Here is a 17,418-nt window from a genome sequence, read left to right on the forward strand (position 1 = left end):
AGCTATCAGGGAAACCCCCAAGAAAAGTAACGGTGAGTAAAATTACAAGAGGCTGAATTTCCTTCCTTTATTTATTTCAACTAAGCAACATAATGCAACAGATTGAGTTTAGAAGTAGATTATGAATCCACCTATCCTTTTTTAATTTTAATTGAAGGATCAGTTCAGTTCAGTTGCTCAGTCGTGTCTGACTCTTTGTGACCCCATGGACTGCAGCACGCCAGGCCTGCCTGTCCTTCACCAACTCCCAGAGCTTGCTCAAACTCACGTGCATCGACTCAGTGATGCCATCCAACCATCTCATCCTCTGTCGTCCCCTTCTCCTCCTGCCTTCAATCTTCCCCAGCATCAGGGTCTTTTCCAATGTCAGTTCTTCACATCAGGTGGCCAAAATATTGGAGCTTCAAAGTCAGCGTCAGTCCTTCCAATGAATATTCAGGAGTGATTTCCTTTAGGATTGACTGGTTTGATCTCCTTGCAGTCCAAAGGACTCTCAAGGGTCTTCTCCAACAGCACAGTTCAAAAGCATCAATTCTTCAGTGCTCAGCTTTCTTTATGGTCCAACTTTCACATGTGTACATGACCACTGGGAAAACCAAAGATTTGACCAGATGGTTGATGTACACTTGAAGTATAGTTGATTTATATATAGTTGAAGTAAATTGAAGTATAGTTGATTTATAATATTGTGCTCATTTCAGGTGTTCAGCAAAGTGATTTGTAGATAGGTAGTTTTATGTCCTCTAAATATATATGTATATATTGTTTTGTGTGCTCTAAAATTTTTACTTGAAGTAATTCATACTATACAAATTGATCTGCTACAGTGAAGTGCACAGGCTCTGGATTAAGACTGGCTCTGGATTAAGCCTGACTCTGGATTCAAATCTTGACTGATGCTTCCTAGTTGTGTGACCTTGGGCAAGTTATTCAACTGCCTGTACCATACTTTCCTCATCTGTAAAACAGGAATAATACTTGTACATATCCCATGGGATTGCTCTGAGTGTTAATATACTATACAAGTTCCTAGGAACAGCATCTGGCACAGAGTAAGCACTATAAAAGTGTTTGCTGTCATTATTATGTCAGTCCGCTTGCTTTTTTCACTCATGATTTGTTTTACGTGTTTGTGTCAGATCTTAGTTAAGTCATGCAGGACTTCTGTTGCAGCATGCTGACTCTCTAGTTGTAACTCAGACTTAATTGCTCCTTGGCATGTGGGATCTTAGTTCCTCGACAAGGGATCAAACCCACATCCCTTGCATTGCAAGGTGGATTCTTAACCACAGGACCAGCAGGGAAATCCCTTCACTCATGATTTTGAACCTTCATCTGCATAGACGGAATAGGTTCTTGTTCGGTGCTGTATAGTATTCCATCACATAAACAAACATTCCACATTTTCTTTTTATTTATTTATGGTCACATTGAGCTTTCATTGCTTTTGTGTGAACTTTCTCTAGTTGCAATGAGCAAGGGCTACTCTTTGTGCAGTGCCAGGGCTTCTTATCTTGGTGGCGTCTGTTACTGTGGAGCACAGGCTCTAGGTGAGCAGGCTTCAGTAGTTGCAGCACACAGGCCCAGTAGTTGTGTCTCAGTTGCTCCTTGGTATGTGGAATCTTCCTGGACCAGAGATAGAACCTATGTCCCCTGCATTGGCAGGCGGATTCTTATCCACTGTGCCACTGGGGAGGTCCCCAAACATTCCACATTTTATTATGTCTCTGCTGCAAATATTGACAATGATAAGCTTCTTTCTACTTATAGATATTCATAAGTTTATAACATCAAAAATCTTCTCAGATGACTAATTTTCTCCAGTAAGGCTCGCCTCTGTGGTGGGCAGAATAACAGTTAAAAGATGTCTCAATCCTCATTCCTAGTACCTGTTAATACGTTAAACTACGTGACAAAGGGTAAGTAAGATTGCAGGTAGAATTATGATTGGTTAGGATTAGAAATGGAGACATTATCCTGGATCGTCCATCCAGATGGGCTTCCGTGGTGGCTCAGTGGTAAAGAATCCACCTGCCAATGCAGGAGAGGTGGGCTTGATCCCTGGGTCGGGAAGATCCACTGGAGAAGGAAATGGCAACCTACTCCAGCATTCTTGCCTGGGAAATCTCATAGACAGAGAAACCTGGTAGGCTACAGTCCATGGGGTCTCAAAAGAGTCGGATCCAACTAGCAACTAAACAACTACAACAGCAATCCATCCAGGTAAACCGAACATAATCACAAGAGTCCTTATAAGTGGAAAAGGGAGATAGAGGAGAGAGAGAACTACAGATGCGGTGTATACAGAAGACTTGGCCTGGCACTGGTGGCTTTTAAGATAGAGAAAGGGCCCACAAGACAAGAAAGACAGTCAGTATTCAGAAGCTAGAAAAGGCAAGAAAATAGATTCTCCCCTAGTTCCTCCAGAAGGAACACAGTCATACCACTTCTTGATTTTAGTGGTGTTGCACTTCTGACCTCCAGAATGCCAAGACAATACATTCCGACGTATTAAGCTAGCACTCCTGTGCTCATTTGTTATAGCAGCAAGAGAAAACAAACGGGCTCTAAATGGTGGCTCTGTGATAAAGAATCCATCTGCCAATGCAGAAGATGTGGGTTTGATCGGGAAGATTCCCTGGAGAAGGAAATAGCAGCCCACTCCAGTATTCTTGCCTGGGGAATCCCATACACAGAGGAGCCTTGGAGGGCTACAGTCCCTGGGATCGCAAAGAGTTGGACACCACTGAGCAAATGAGCATTCAAGCACCACCGGAGACAGAAGGGCTGACATTTGGGGGTTGCCGTGCACACGTGAAACGGAGATATGAAATGATAGTCCTTGGAACTTCCACCAGATGGGAAGAGGGAAGGAAGTGAGGATTAGAGAAGGGAGCCTGGCAGCTGCTGAGGCTGCCCTCATGGGCTGACAGGAATCTGAGAGTAACCTTGAAGCAGGTGGCCAAGGACAGGAAGCAGAAGATCATTGAGAACGCAAAGGTGCGGGTGAGGGAGTTCAGAGCTCCGGTGAGGGGCAGGGAAATCAGCTGCAGAAGCCGGTTCCTATGCAAACTCCTGGAAGTCCTCACGCCGCCCCGAGGACACTGTGCCTGCGGCGGGTTAGGGTTGCTGTGGGCGGGTTTGGACAGGTGCGAGCCCTGAGTCCAGGCGCGCCGCGGGGCAGGAGGGGGCACTGCGCAGGGCATGCGTGTGCTGCTGGGACAGTGGTCTTTCTGGGAACACGAGGATGACCGATGACGGGTCTGTGTGTACGGATCTGAGCCACGCATTTGGATGTGCGGAGGGAAAATGCGGGGGTGTGTGCGCAGGGGTCTGGGTGGATGAGCTGGGGAGACGTGGATGTGGACGCGGGAACAAGGGAGCGCGCGAGGCCGGAGCTCGTTTGGGGGCAGAGGGAGAAAGAAGGGCCGCGGGGAGCCGGGCGGTGCGGTGGCCCGGCCGTCGGCCCCGCCAAGCCCCGCCCGCCGCGCTCCCGGGCTTCCCCGCCCCGCTGCCGGCTCCCTCCCTGTCCGAGTCTCCGCGCGCTCGCGGCGCCGCCGCCACAGCCGCCCGGCCGCCGCCGCCGCCGCACGCATCCCGAGCCGCCGCCGCCGCCGCACGCATCCCGAGCCGCCGCGGGAAGCAGGTATGACCGCGACGCCGGGCTCCGCGCTTTCCCCGCCGCCCGCCCCGCCGTTTCCCACCCGAGGGCGCTCGGCGCTCGCGCCGGCGGCACTGCTGGGACCCGGCCTCGGGTGCAGGGCCACCGCCCCGGAGGATGGGGAGGGGAAGACCCCCGGACGCGAGCCGAGGTGTCGGACGAATGCGCCGTCGGGGGCGGCCCAGAGGGCGGCGGCGTCCTCGGCACCGAAGGGGCGGGATGCGAGGTCCTCTGGGAGGGTGACAACAGCGACACCTGAGAGCTAGGCGCCTGGACGCACAACGTGTTGCTGAAATTAGGGTGTCTCCACGGTGTTTCCATTTAACAAAGGGGAAAACTGAGGGCCAGAGGCCGGAGCAGCTTCCCTGGGTCCTTGAGACAAGTTGCTGAGCCCAGATTTGGACCCGAGGAGTCTGACCGCAGAGCTCACTCACCTTAGCCTCCTCGACCAGCCTCCCTCTGGGGAACGGGGATGTCTTCAATGAGTGTGCCCCTTGAGACTGCCCAGCGTGAGGAGGCCAGCTCCGAAGGCCCTGCTCTCTGTTTCCCAGAGAAGCGTAAGTCAACACTTGGGTGGGCTGGGCAGGGGTGGGGGCGGGGTTGGGGCCAGAATGTGTGCCGCCGAAGCGGGACCTTGTCGTCTAGTCTGGAGGGAGAAACTGAGGCAGGGGGAGGTTTAGAGAGGAAGTCGCAGAGCTTCTCCATCCACAAGGGGCAGGACAGCTCCCCCTACCACACACCCCCACCCACACACACACACAGACACCCGCCCATCTCCACTGGAGTGAGGGCAGAACAGCCAAAGCAATGGATTGACCCCGACAGCTCAGTCCTCAGTCCGTGGGAGGCTTCTGTGACTAGTTCCCTGAACCTAAGCATCCCCTGCATGACCAATGACCTCACCTGCCTGCCCACTGAATTGTGCGATCCAAGAGGGAATATACACTCATCCAATCTCCTTTGTCTGTAACCCCTGCCCCCCTCAAATGTTACCGCCTTCATAACTTGGGGTGTTCCTTTTAGGTCTTTCCTACACCCATGCAGTCATATAGATGCGTATCCATAGAAAGTATGTAAGCGGCAGAGTAACGTGGGTGGATGTTTCCTAGAAATGGTACAGTACATCCAGCATCCTTCTGCAACTTGCCACCCCTCTCCACTCAGTTATCGTTGCTTTGAAAGTTATCCAAGTGGCTGCATATAAAGCCAGCTTATTTATTTTAACTGCTGCCTTGTTTTCCACCATGGATATGCCACGTGATAGTGCTGTTAGTCCCCCAATGGTGTCCACCTCTTTGCAATCCCATGGATTGTAGTCCGGCAGGCTCTTCTGTCCATGGAATTCTCCAGGCAAGAATACTGGAGTGGGTATCCATTCCCTTCTCCAAGGGATCTTCCTGGCCCAGGGATCAAACCCAGGTCTCCTGCATTGCAGGCGGATTCTTTACCATCTGAGCCTCAGGAAAGCCCATGGATATGCCTATTGCTGAGTATTTAAGTTGTAAAATTAGATGACTGTTTTCTATTTCAACCTCTTCTATAAATTGACATTTCTGGATGAAATAAGATTTATTTGTTTTTTGTTCTATACTAACTTCACAGGATCTGAATTTGGGGGACAAGTTCCCCTGTTCCCCATTGCACACACACGTGCCATGCACTCATACCCAAGGCACACACCCATGCACAGGTGCACGTATACACATCTCTGTCCTTCTGTCTTTGGACAAGGACAAACGCTGAACCCCTATCTGCGGTCGTTTCTGAGCCAAAAGGCCTGGGATTGAGCCAGGCCTCAAGCCCTGACTGTCCAGGCCCCAGTGGGCAGAATTCCCATAAGGGACCGTGACCAGGAGTTTCCTCTAGACATACTCGCAATGCCGTCCCCACCATCCAGTAGGATATGGAAGGACTTAGAAACCATGTCTGACAGACTAGAGTGTCTAGGGTCCTCCCTGTGTACCACAGACTTTCCAGGTCCAGGCTGTGCCGTGAGAGTGTCCTTAGCCTAGACTGTGGGCTGGGACTGTCAAAAGTTTGGTGGAAGCTCTGATGACAGCTGGCTGGGGGATGCTGGAATCCCAGCTCTTTGCATTACAGGCCCAGCTCCACCTCTTCCTAGTTTGGGCAATAATTCCCTTCCCAGCGTCTGAGCCAGAGTTTCACATCTGTAACTTGGGATGATGACAAGGGCAGCCTCCCAGAACTTTTGAGTGGGTCAGTGGGATGACAAAACCAAGCACTTAGCACGTTGTCAGCACTCAGAAAGCACTCAGAAAGCAGCAAGTCTTATCTTGGACAGAAAGAAGACCCAGCGATGGCCCCAGGGTGACACTCAGGGCCACTATTTGGGACCTCATCTACATCCCAGTGCAGGGCAGAGAATCCCAGCGCTGAGTGGGACGGAGGCTGAGACCTCAGATTATGGGAGCCCCACCCAGCTCACAGTGGGGTCCAGAAGTATCATGACACCTACAAAGGACCTACTGTGCACCTGGCCCTGAGCTAAGATACAGAAACAAACTGAGCCACGGTCCCTGCAAAGCACACCTGTGCGCAGCTTTTGTGAGGCCCATGGCCCTTTTGAAATTCTAATTTACTGCCAAGATTTTAAAAGGTGGGAGATTAGGATTTGGGGATCCTCCTGAGAAGAGAGGATCAGAAAATCTGACAACTCCAGCCCTAACTTTCGGCTGCCCCTGGCATGGGGCAGGCACCCTCGAGCATGGCACAGTCCCCAGCTGGCCCACCCCTTAAGCATAAAGAGCAGCATACTATAAAAGTTAGTAACTCAGACTCCATAGCCAGCTTCTGCATCCCAGCTCTGGCATGGATTAGTTGTATGATCAAAGTAAATTATCTAGCACTTTTTGGGGGACAATGTTTTGATCTTTTTGAAAAATTTATTTTTCTTTCACATGTGTGCACTGCTCTATTTATTTATTTATTTTTGGCTGTGCTGGATCTTTGTTGCTATGCAGACCTTCTCTAGTTGCAGAGAGCAAGGGGCTGCTCACGAGTTGCTGTGCGTGGGCCCCTTATCACGGTGGCCTCTCTTGTTGTGGAGCACAGACTCTTCAGGCACTTCTTCAGTGCTCATGGGCTGCTCATGGGCTCTAGAGCTCAGGCTCAGTAGTTGTGACGCACGAGCTCAGCTCCTCTGCAGCGTGTGGAATCTTCCTGGACCAGGGATCAAACCCGTGTCCCCTGTATTGGCAATTGGATTTTTATCCACTGCCACCAGGGAAATCCAATTTAGCACTTCTGTAATTCAATTTCCTCATATGGAAAAGAGGGATAGTAAGTAGCACTTCCCTCAAACACTATTTTCAGCATTAAATGAATCAACAAACCTCAGCCTCTTACAACAGTGCCAGGAGCATGGAATAGACTAAGCGTTGATGATGGTGATGCTTGCTGCTGGCAGTGTAAGCTGTCTGATCCCTGTAAGAGTGCAATTTGTATTCCAAATTGTAGTCCACGTAAATTGTTGGGGGAACACAAGTGAAAGAGGAAGGAAGGAATGAAAGTAACACTTTAAGTTCTTTCTTCAAAGAAGATGCTGCAATCCTGGATATTTGTTCTGCCCGAGGTCAGGAAGAGGACATTACAAGGAAAGTGACAAAAGGAAGGGACTTCTAAGATGGGTTTTAAAGGATGAATAGGAGTTTCTCTGGAGCAATAGAGTGAGAAAAGCATTGCCACATGAAGGAAATAGCCTTTCCAAAGCCCTGGGAGCATGACCAGGTAGACCATGTTTAGGAAGTGACAATAGTCCAGTGTTACTTTAGGTAAGGTATCTCAGAGTATAGGGAGAGGCAGGATGATGAATCTGGGAAGACAGAAAAGGATGAGGCTTTCAGAAAGGGGATGTACATTTCTTCTGCATCTACTGTGTGCAGGTGCCCTTGTAATCCCCACTCCCACTCATCCTCATCATACCCCAGGAATCAGGTTTTTTGGTCTCCATTTACTGATGAATTAGAGGCTCAGGAAGGTCAGCCACTTGCTCAAGAGCTCAGACTATGGTTCAGTGGCAGAACTGAAATCAGACCCCAAATCTGTCTGATTCTAAAGCCTATGTTCCCTCTCTGAGCCTCCTGTTTTCTCATTGGAAAGTGGAGGTAGTACTAGTGAAGCCTCCTGAGTGGGCTTGGCATGAGGATGAGATGAGACTGAACATGCAGCCCTCAGCACATCCCCTGGCAGAGAGCAGTTGCTGTTGTTGTTGTGATGGAATATGTTGCTCTAGGCTTCTCGCCTGAACTCACACCACTGCCCAGCCTGAGATGGGGGTCCCCAGGGAGAGAATGTCCGGAGCTAGTGGATCTCTCTGGGCCCGAAACATCAGCATCACCTGGAGCTTTTGTCAAAATGCAGATTCTCAGACCCAATCTAGACCTTAATAAATTGGAGACCCTGAGGGGTGGCCCAGCAACCTGTATTTTAACAAGCTCTTTGGATGGTTCTCATGAATGCTGAAATTTCAGAATCACTGACCTGGAGAAAACCTTCAAATGAGATCCTCCTTGGCCACCTGCCTCCACCTCCAGCTAGAAGAATGGGTAGGTGGCGAGAATTCTGTCCTCCCAAGAGCAAGCAACAGCACATCCCCTTCAGCACGGGAGGCTGGAAAGAACCATTTCTTTACAGATAAGAAAGTTGCCAAGGCCTTGTGGGGTTTTTACTTTTTTATATTTATTTATTTGATTCCATTCGGTCTTAGTTGCAGCACTCGGGATCCTCGTTGCACCATTCTGGTGCACAGACTCTCTGGTTGTGGTGCGTGGGTCCAGGAGTTGTGGCTCGAGGCCTTAGTTGCCCCAAGGCATGTGGGATCTTAGTTCCCCGACCAGTGATCAAACTCACATCCCCTGCATTGCAAGGTGGATTCTTAACCGCTGGACCACCACCAGGGAAGTCCCAGGGTTTTTATTCTTGACAGCTTGCTCTACCTTCTAGTCTCACAGCCTCCAGGGAGCCCACCTTGAGAGTCTGGGGGCAAGATTTGACTTTCAGAGGAGTTGTTCTCCAGGGCAGGATACCCGAGGCAGCTGAGGAGCTATCCCCCTCCATTATGAAAACCCTCAATTACAGACTCCCTGTGCCTGGGGGCCTTCGTGGGCTGTCTCTTCTCCCTCAGAGCCTTGAGATCACATGTCCAGGCCCAAGTCCAGATTGGACAATCATGTTTTGTATCGGACCTCCTAGGGAGAAAGAGACCCACTCTACATGGCATCTTCAAATCGCTGATCAGAGCAGAGAGGCCAGACAGCCTAATGGGTAGAAGCAGGGGCCTTGCCTTAAAGGTAAAAGTTGTTAAGTCTGCCTGCATAAAAATTAATTATTTCTACATGACCTCTGCAAGGAAATCAAACCAGTCAATCCTAAAGTAAATCAATCCTGAATATTCATTGGAAGGACTGATGCTGAAGCTGAAGCTCCAATCCTTTGGCCACCTGATGCAAAGAACTGACTCCTTGGAAAAGACCCTGATACTGGGAAAGATTGAAGGTAGGAGGAAAAAGGGATGACAGAGGATGAGATGTTTGGATGGCATTCCTGACTCGATGGACATGAGTTTGAACAAGCTTGGGGAGTTGGTGATGGACAGGGAAGCCTGGCGTACTGCAGTCCATGGGGTCACAAAGAGTCAGACAGGACTGAGCAACTGAACTGAACTGATATGACCATAACAAACCAAAATCCATAAGCCCAGGCATGTCCAACTAATAAAAATATATGCCACTTTTATGACAGAGAGTTAATTTCATAGAGAGCTCTTATAAATTAAAGATCAACCGCCTGTTTCAAAAATGGAAGGAAAAAGGAATAGAGGTTATGATTCAGCTGTTTACATCAAAAGAAATACAAATGGAATTCAAACAGATGAAAAGATGCCCAACTCTGAAAACAAAAGCACACAACAAAACCACATCAATTCTATTTTCCACCTGTGGGGTTGCTAGGTAACACCCAATGCTGGTGGAGACACCAGGATTCTCAGACTTCCTTGGTGGGAGCACATACTGAGCAATCTCGGCAGGGGTGGTGGGGCAGGAGTTAGGAAAACTGTTGATATTTACGATGCTCACAACTTCTGTCTCTACCATTTCACCTCTTGAAATTTTTCCCGTGGATATCGTTGCATTGGACACATTCTGTTAGAACAAAGAGACTCAGTGTTGTGTGAGAGCAAGTGATTGGAAATTAGCTAAACAGCCACCAGAGGGGAACTAAGTGCTGTACATGTCAGTACAGCCATGCAAGAGAATATGATGCAGCCAGTCAAAAGACAGCAGTCGCTCTTCATGAATAAATGTGAAACTGTCTCCTGGACGTATTGTTAAAAGAAAAATGCAAGGTACAGAACAGCGTATAGTGTTCTACCAGGTGTGTGTGTGTGTGCGCACGCGCACGCATTTGTATGTATTTTAAAAAGGGAGTTTAAGAGAATGGATACATGTATATGTATGTCTGAGTCCCTTCACTGTTCATCGGAAACTATCACATTATTTGTTAATTGGCTATACTCCAATATGATAAAAAAGCTTAAAGTAGAAGTAGATAATTTTAAAAAAGGGACTCAATGTATATATATATGTGTACACACATTAGGATTTGGAGGGCACACTAGAAGCTGGTGATACTGATTGATTTGGGGAAGGAAACTGATGAATAGGAAGCATAAAATTTGGTACCCATTAGATGTTTTTTCCCCTCGTACAGTTGCTAGTGTTATAAAATCCAGCCACATGTATCTTCCTTCTCCTTATTTAAAACAAGCATGATGCTGGAGATAAGGTTAATTCCCCCTTTGACTGTGACCCAAATTATATAATATGTGTTCAAATAAAAATGAAATTAACTGTTTCAGGCAGGGCCTTTATCACAAAAGAACAAATATTGCATGATTTCACTTACGTGAGGTGCCTGAAATAGGCAAGTGCAGAGAGAAAGTAGAAAAGATGTTACGCAGGGCAGAGGAGGAAGAGTGCATGGGGTGTTCGTGTTTAATGGGTACAGTTTCATTCTGATTGGGATGATGAAATTTTTCTGAAGATAGACAAATGGTAATGGTTGCACGATAGTGGAAATACATAATGTCACTGAAATGTACACTTAAAAATGGTTAAAATGGCAATCCTTTATCTCACGTCTATTATGAATAAATTTATTCCCTGGTGGCTCAGACAGTAAAGTGTCTGCCTGCAATGCAGGAGACCTGAGTTCGATCCCTGGGTCAGGAAGATCCCCTGGAGAAGGAAATGGCAACCCACTCCAGTATTCTTGCCTGGAAAATCCCATGGTCAGAGGAGCCTGATAGGTTATAGTCCATGGGGTCGCAAAGAGTTGGACACGACTAAGCAACTTCACTTTCTTTCTATACCAACAGCATATTAGCAAGTTAGTTTTAAAACAATTAGCTGGGTGGGAAAAGTGAAAGCATAATTGCTGGTAAGCCAAGGCTACTTTAATTTTTATTTTGTGGAATGGATATTACTCCTTTGATGTAAGAAACAGGCAGGAAAGGCTCAAGGGGGACTGGTGTGGCACCTTGCAAGTCAATGATGACATTTCAATTACAGTCTTTGTAAGACAACTATGTTTCAACCTGAATGTTGATGTTAATGTGTATCTTTACCAAAAGAAAGGTTAAAATGGTAAATTTTATGTTGTGCATTTTGTCACAGTGAAAAAAATTTAGGGATGATAAAAAAAAAAAACAGGGGCTTTGATATCAGATTGCTTTGGTTCTGGTCCTTGATTCCAGTGTGTGTACTTCTTTAAAGCATTGGTTTTCTCACCTGCAGAATGAGTTGTCAGAGAGTACCTGGCTCACAGAAATCCTGCAAGAACTAAAAGACTTTATCCATATAAAGTGCTTGCCCTGCATCTCTTGAATGTAGGAGGTAGGAGTTCAGGTTTAGGAGGATAAGGAATATTAAATATTAAAATCAGCAGATTCAAGTGGAGTAAGTTTATATATAAGGAGTTTGTAAAAGCTCCATCTGTATTGTTCTGTCACTTTGTATTTGCAAAAAAAAAAAAAGTTTTAATGCATTTCCATAGTGTGAAATTACAGAATAGTCAGACAAATCATCTTGGCTGGTGGGAAGCCACCAAGATGAAGCAGTTCTAAGCCTGTGGCCTCCTTACCTACACAGATTTGAATCCTAGCTCTGTCACTTATTCGCTGTGTGACTTCAATCAAGTTAGTCTAACCTCTCTGTGCTTCAGTTTTCTTATCTGTAAACTGAAGGTAATAATAATTCTCATCCCATAAGGGATGTTACTAGGATTAAAGGTGTCGAGTGCTTAGAGCAATGCCTGGCCCACAGTAAATCCTAAGTAATTGTTAAGAAAATAGACTTGAAATAAGCCTGAAAGTCTTAGCAGTTTTGTTTTTAAAAGAGGAATTTTTTTTTTTTTTAATGCAAAGGGAATAGTCTCTTAACAAAGCAGCAAAGATTCAGGGGACTGAGCTTAATCTGGAGGACTTCCCTGGGTGGTTGTGGGGAGCGAGCTGGGGAGACAAAGATAAGGTAACGAGCCCAGCTGATGAAGGATGGGGCAGTAAGGGGCTCCAGGGGGTTCAGGGATTTTCCCAAGAGGCCCCACAGAGATAACAATAGAGCCCCGATTCAGCCCAAACTTCCCCTCCCCGCACAGTGCCTCCTGATGGCGAGAGTCTTGAGGATCGGAGGCCCTCAGCCTTGCTTCCTCCTGATGTGCCAGGGAGCTCATTTCCAAACCGAGGCCTGGACTGAGGCCTGAGAAGCCTGGCACACCTCCTTCAGGAGCCACACCTGCACCTGTTGCATCAAGGCCCTTAAGCCGGAGCTGGAGTACAACCTCCCCAAACAAGCTGATTCCTGAAATTCCGCTCTTACCTGTGTCTGTGTGTGGAGTTGGTTGATTTCCCTGGTTGAAAGGCCCTACCCCGCACCCCAGGGGGGATCACTATTGTCTTTTCTTGGCGATTTGCACCACGGGGAAGAGGAGTTTGGCTGGTGAGAGAGACCACAGAGAACCTTCAGGGTCTGAGGCTGTGGGCCTGAAGGCAGCCTTGGAAGGGCTGTTTTAGAGATTGGGAGGAATGTGAAATGGTTAGACATGCCTTTGCCCCATGCTGGGTGCTCCCAGGTGGAAGGAGGGTCTTGGAGGCCCTAATTTACCACAGGCTGTCTGGGGAGACAGCTCCTGTCCCCCAGAGCCTTGCTGCCATGTTTTAAGTATTAAAATCCCCCAGACGCTTTAATTCTCTACTTTGGACACTCATTTATGTTGGGAAGATCCCCTGGAGAAGGAATGGCTAATCCACTCCAGTATTCTGGCCTGGAGAATTCCACAGACTGTATAGTCCATGGGGTCGCAAAGAGTCGGACACGACTGAGCGACTTTCACTTATGTAACCGTTAAGGGTTTGGGAGTTCAATGTGCTGGAGTTGCAGCTCAGTTATGTGTGACCTTGCGGGTGAGGTACTTAACCTCTGAGTCCCAGCCCTGGCCTGTGGACTGGGGACAATAGGGCCTCCTGCAGAGGCATCATTAAGCAAGCCCAGCACCTTAGCTCTGTGGCCAGCAGATAATTGACCCTCATTCCCGGGCCCCACCCTTCTTACTGCTCCAGTTAACTCCAGAAATGCTGTTCGAGCCCTGCTTTAGGAAGAGATGAGGGTGGGGGCAAAGGGAGGAGAGTTCTGGGCGGAAAAGTCTGAAACTCCTATAGAATTTAGGGCAAGTTGAAAGATCAGAATTGGGCCTGGGTGTGTGTGTCCAGGGAGGGGTGATATTCCAGCGGAGGATGGACGGAATGGTTGCAGCTTGCTGGCTGGAGGAGCGGGAGCCGGGCTGGGCCTCACCCTCTCTGACCCCTCGGACACCTGATGACAGAGGGTGGCAGTCTGGCCACAGGACGACCTACCCTTTGGGCAAATCTCCACCTTGCCCCCAATAGAAGGCAGAACCTGGAGGGAAAGCGTGGGGCAAGGGGAGGGAGGAATCAGACCAATTTCCCAGCACTGGGGGATAATTTCAGGAGTGTTTCCTGAAGCTTAGACAGTAGTTCACAGGGATTTAAACTTCAGGGGACAGATTTTGTCTGTTTTTTTTTGTTTGTTTTGTTTTACTGCTTCACTGCTATAGCCCCAGCTCTCTGTAGACTCTCAATGATATTTTGTTATTGTTCAATCGCTAAGTCATGTCCGTTTCTGGGACCCCATGGACTGCAACCCACCAGACTTCCCTGTCCATCACTAACTCCCGGAGTTTGCTCAAACTCATGTCCATCGAGTCAGGGATGCCATCCAACCATCTCATCCTCTGTTGTCCCCTTCTCCTCCTGCCTTCAAACTTTCCCAGCATCAGGGTCTTTTCCAATGAGTCAGTTCTTCGCATCAGGTGGCCCAAGTATTGGAGTTTCCACTTCAGCATCAATCCTTCCAATGAATACTCAGGATTGATTTCCTTTAGGATTGACTGGTTTGATCTCCTTGCATGATAATGATATTGGTTGAGTGAATAAATGACAGGTGGCTGGATGAGTGCCAGTGATGGACTAGGCCCTGGCGATCCAGAGCTGAGTGAGCCACATCTCTCAGCCCCCAGGAGACTCCTCGACCCCCACCCCATCCTGAGAGGCCCCCCTCCATCCTCACCCCCACTCTTGAACTCCCACTAGGGCCCCTGACGCCTGGGCTTGGGATGAAGGGTCTGTGTTCTTATTGGATCTTAGAATCTAATGGGCTAGAAAAAACCTCCCTGCAGTCAGCCCCCAAACCATCTCAGTCACTGGAGGAGCTGCAGCCGCTCTGTCTGGGATCCATGTCGTTTGCTTGCCTTGTGCACAGGGATGGACTGACTTTAGTTTCTCAACACAAGATACGGCTCATCAGATATATGTTGGTGGGGCCCATGTGGCTTTCGCCTCTACAATAATAATAATAGGTGGCACATTAAAGTGTGTTCTACATGCCAGGTTACAGCATAGAATTTGTTCAGTGACCATAAAGGTACCCTCTCCCTCACTTGACCTTTGGAGACACTGAGTTCTCTCACCACGTGATCTCATCGTACTCTTCCAACAGTCCAGTGAAACAGGTGATGTTGTTGTCTGCATTTTGCAGATCAGAAAATAGGCTCAGAGAGGTTAAGTCATTTGTCCAAGGTCACACAGAGCTAACAAATGGTTGGACTGGGATTTGAACTCAAGCAGTCTGATCACAGAGCTCACCCTGCCTCTCCTCGGCTTCCAGATGAGTGTGGAGGAGGAATAGAAATTTTTGCTCCATGATAATGGCTCTCAAAGCTGTTGGCTCACCGGCAGTGGAGTATAAGGTTTCAGAGGTCACTCCCGCAGGACCTCCCCTGGGTCACTGTAGGGGTGAAGATCCTAATCTCCCCCAACAGAGAGTGGGCAGACCAGAGCCCGGCTTGCATGTGGCTGTGATTCCTGGGGCAGCAGCCCCTTCCTGGGCACCACTTTCTCAGCCTCCAAATCTCCCTGGAGGCTGGGGAAGATGGCCACCCGGAGCCCAGGAAACTGGCCAAGGCCAGGCCTCCCTCCCGGGGACTCGGTTCCAAAGCCAAGCTAGATTTCAGAGGTTGGCAAGAATGGAGACTTAGCAGGAACCAGGAGGGACCCACAGAGAAAAATGTTACCCTTTTCCCCCTTTCTTGTCTCTGATTCACGCCTTTCACCTAGTGTTTGAGGAGGAGGGTGTTTGTTTAAAAAGGCAGTGGAACCCACTCTGGAGGTCTAGAGCACAGAGACCTCAGCTGATGCAACACTTATAGAGTGCTGATTATAGAACCGGCATGGTGAGCAATGTTTGACCTGAGTTACGTCATGCGGTCTGCACCATCCCCCTATCAAGTGGGCACGTCGTGGTCCTCGTCACCACCATCCTCATCATTATCATCCCATCCTCTTATCCCATCAGCTTCATCTTCATCATCATCACCATCATCCCCATTACTCTCATCGTCTCCTTCACCACCATCATCACCAACAGCAATATCATACTCACCCACATGGCTTCCCAGCCCCAGGCCCCAACCTGCACATAGGGAAACAGACCTAGAGGGTGTGACACATTCATCCCCCAGAAAGATAAAGAAGTAGACTCTAAAGTCTAAAAGACCCCAGTCTGATTCCTGCCTCTGACACTTTCTAACTGTGTGACCCTGGGTAATTGATTTAACCTCTCTGAACCTCTCCAACCCCTTGTCTGTAAAATGAGAGTAATCATAGTTCCTGCCTCCTGGGAATCTGATGAGGGTCACATGAGCTGGCACAGGGCCTGGATCAAATCATAAAAGCAAAGCAAACACAGGAAAACACTCTGGCAAGGGCAGCAGTGAAGGGGAGAGCTGGGGGCATTGGGCTGGGAGTTTCCTGCAGCCCTGGGTAGCCAGGGGCAGTGTGTGTGAGAACGGGCACTGGAGGGCTGGTGTGGGGCAGTTTGGGGTCAGGACTGGAGAGAACATTCAAGGGCCCTTCTTTCTTTCCAAGGAGGCAGGGTGTGGAGGAAAGAGATGGGGATGTTTCACCTGGAGCGGGGCTGAGAGTTCAGAGCTGGAGCTGCGGTCAGTCCAATCCGAGAGAGATCAGGGAGCAAGATCCAGTTTTCCGAACTGGATAGAGGAGGTTCCAGTAAGTGCCAGCTGCTCCCTGCCCCAGACCCAAAGGCCTCCCCAAAGCTGCCCGCCTAAACTCTCACCATTTATGATGGCATTCCTTTTGGGGCCGCCTCTTTTTTGGATGAATTGTTTCTGAACAGCAGTAATTAATGGTGGGCACCCAAGGCCACTCTTAGGCCAGGCAGCCCTGAGCATCTCACCTCCAGCCTCCGGCTCCACAGATCCATGGGAGCCACTCACACAGAATACATTGTGAACAATTCCCCCAAGTGCACAGCCTGCACCGTCGAACGGGGCCGCTGTGCTAGCCTCCCTCTTTTGGATGCCCCAGATCTGACTGCAGCTCAAAGCAGAGAAGGTTGGTTGGTGTCTGGATGCCAGGTGAGATGCAGAGAGCGCAGCTGTGCTGCCCAAAGCTTGTCCTTGAGAAGGTTGTCTCTGAGTGTCATATTGACTGGTGATGTGATGGATTATTGAGAGGCGATATGGCAGAGCGGTTATGAGAGCAGCCTCTAGGGTCAAGCTGACATGGATTCAATTCTGTTTGATTTCTCTCACTCTGTGGCTTTAGGAAAATCGCCTGACCTTGCTGTGCCTCAGTTTTCTCATCTAAAAATGGGTATATAATAATACACATGAGCATATACTAGTCCTCTACTCTCTTGAGGAGTGAGAAGGAAGTAAGATGATGCAGGTCAGGCTAAATGGTCACTACATGTGGTCAGTGACATCTCCAGCCAGGGAGGTGGGCTCAGAGTTGCCCACTGGAAGGCAGCTCCCTGAAATCCTGCCAGGGTGTTGAAGGACTTAGGTTCTAATGTGACGTTGTTGGCCGAGAGCCAGACCAAGTCAATACTTGATCCGGCCTTGTCAACATAACCTTTTCATAATCCAGTGCTGCTAAGGTTTCAGAGATTGTGTGGGTAAATACCAGGAAGAAGATGGAGGCCTGCAGTCCAGACCTCCATGCCCTCAATTCATTCCTCCAGCCCAGAGATTGGCAAACTATGGCCCAAAGGCCAAGTCTGTGCAGTCCATGAGTTTCCTGTGGTTGAAAAAAAAAAAAATCCAGAGGAAAAAATCATATTCTGTGACACATGCAAACTACATGA

At 48.6% G+C, this 17,418-nt stretch overlaps 1 protein-coding gene across 1 annotated transcript in view; it reads left to right on the plus strand.

The window, feature by feature from the left end:
• Positions 1–3,128: 3,128 nt before the first annotated feature.
• The window catches only part of SCNN1B (sodium channel epithelial 1 subunit beta), a 73,754-nt gene continuing 59,464 nt past the window's right edge, over positions 3,129–17,418 (plus strand). The window contains exon 1 of the mRNA XM_040257790.1: positions 3,129–3,296. The gene's annotated coding sequence lies outside the window, so the exon portion shown is untranslated. The remainder of the gene's footprint in view (positions 3,297–17,418) is intronic.

The sequence above is a fragment of the Oryx dammah genome, unplaced genomic scaffold (assembly GCF_014754425.2).
Source record: "Oryx dammah isolate SB20612 unplaced genomic scaffold, SCBI_Odam_1.1 HiC_scaffold_2, whole genome shotgun sequence".
Taxonomy (NCBI): domain Eukaryota; kingdom Metazoa; phylum Chordata; class Mammalia; order Artiodactyla; family Bovidae; genus Oryx; species Oryx dammah.